The sequence below is a fragment of the Mustela nigripes genome, chromosome 4 (assembly GCF_022355385.1).
Source record: "Mustela nigripes isolate SB6536 chromosome 4, MUSNIG.SB6536, whole genome shotgun sequence".
Lineage (NCBI taxonomy): Eukaryota > Metazoa > Chordata > Mammalia > Carnivora > Mustelidae > Mustela > Mustela nigripes.
This window is the reverse complement of record NC_081560.1, coordinates 129,944,604-129,946,593: the sequence shown is the minus strand read 5'-3', so window position 1 is coordinate 129,946,593 and position 1,990 is coordinate 129,944,604. Positions and strand designations below refer to the sequence as shown.

Here is a 1,990-nt window from a genome sequence, read left to right as displayed (position 1 = left end):
TACCAGGGTTTGGGGGGGTGGGGATAGGGCCACAACATGTCCAGCCCTCACAAAAGGCCTAAGTGGCTGCCCTCTCAGAAACGTCTAAAGTACCTGTCATCCTGGACCTGGTTATAGAGCACCATCAGCTTCCCCAAGGTAAGTTAGTGCTGGCTTCCTGGTCACTGAATTACACCTTGATTTTTACTTAATGCTTGTTTCTGGGGAGGGTCAATTTCCTGAACTTTTATAGCTCTTAGGTGTGCACTGACTAAGTCTTCAGGTTTATTCCTAAGATGTAAGACTCTTTCACAACACTAGTGGTCCAGCAAAGTCTGATTTCTAAACCTAAGAGATGTGTTGCACACTTGCCAGCACCAGATCCTTGTAGACAGCTGGGTAAGAGAGTATCTTAGTGACTCCTCTAAGCAAATGCTTGCAGGTTTCAAATCAATGGGATGAGTTTTAGAGAAGCTGTAATACAACCAACATTTACATGTTTTCAAGTATTTAAAATCTACTCTTTCCAAAATGAAGTAGATCTTTCCAGTTATTCTTCCCAGTTATACAATTTATTTCTTTTAATCAATTAGAAAATTATGGCCTCAGTAGTAGATCTGAACCAGGCAGAGGAGGTTTGTCAAAAATAAATTCTTGGGGTGCCTGTGGTTAATTGTCTGCCTTTGGCTCAGGTCATGATCCCAGACAGAGTCCCAGGATCGAGCTCTGCTCAGTAAGGAGTCTGATCAGTGAGGAGTCTGCTTCTCCCTCTCCTTCTACTCCTTCCCCTACTCATGCTCTCTCTTTATGACTCTCTCTCAAATAAATAAAATCTTTAAAAAAATGAAATAACTTCTCATCCAGTAAATGGCAAAAGAGAGCCTTTAGGTTTCCAGCTACAGAGTCTCAGAAGTCAAGTCATCCTCCTCAGGCTCTGTCAGGGTCATTTCCAGAGCCAGGAAAGGAATGAGTCAGAAATAGCACTGGTTTCGCAGCACAACGCCTTACCTTCAGGCCCAGAAATCCAAATCCCATTTCAAGAATGTGGTTCACATAGCTTTATTTTTGTGGGTAGGGAGAGTTGAGTTGGGGGAGTTGTGCCTTTTATCCCTCGAAGAGGGCGTTGCCTTCTGCATTTGTTCCCAGCACCTTTCAGTTGGTTGCCTCATAAAAAGCCCAGAGCTCTATAGAGGAAGAGGGAAAGAGAATCCTCCACTCAGCTCAGAGTCCTTCGTGGGGCTAGATGTCACAACCCTGAGGTCATGACCTGAGTGGAAACCAAGAGTCAGAAGCTTAACCAAATGTACCACCCAGATTCCCCTGGGTGCCTTTTCTTACTGTTTAGCAAAGAATGTAAAGAGGAAGTCCCCTTGCTTGGCTTCAGCTAACAAAAAGCATTTCGGTCTTGGGTTCTTGTTCAGTCCTGACTCTTGATTGATAATTTCTTTCTTCTTTTTAAGTAAACTCCATGCCCAACACGAGGCTTGAACTCATGACCCTGAGATTGAGAGTCACATGCTCTACTGACTGAGCAAGCCAGGCACCCTTGGTCTCTGATCTTAATTGTTAAGGACTAAAATGCCAAGGTTGACTTTTTATTAGCACGTCTCTTTTCCTTTAGGAAAAAGTTTTAAAACAGTCCATCCAAGATCTTCCCGTTGCTGGTATGAGAGATGACTTGTGCTTGAATTTGGCTAATTAACATGACAATGTCAATGACAAGATCCATTTCTAGGCAAAAGAGTTGTTCTTTGAAAGGCATTGTCTGAGGGTGTCCAGGCTGAGAGGCAGCTTCTCCTCTGGGACTATTTGGATTTTATGTTCCTGAGCCAAAAAACATTCTTTAGCATTGGCTGACAAAATGGGTTTCAGAACAGGAGTTTCTAAAGCTGCAGTGGAAACTTTAATTATGTAGATCCTGTCAAAATCCATCTGCTTAATTCGACTGTTTCTGGGTAAGGTACTTTTTATTTTTCCAGCAGTATTACTTGATGACTCTCTGATAGGAATA

The 1,990-nt window shown here is 42.8% G+C and overlaps 1 non-coding gene across 1 annotated transcript; it reads right to left on the bottom strand.

The window, feature by feature from the left end:
- Positions 1-1,448: 1,448 nt before the first annotated feature.
- TRNAE-CUC (transfer RNA glutamic acid (anticodon CUC)) lies at positions 1,449-1,521 on the bottom strand. Its single transcript has one exon. It is a non-coding gene; the product is annotated as a tRNA-Glu (tRNA).
- Positions 1,522-1,990: the final 469 nt, after the last annotated feature.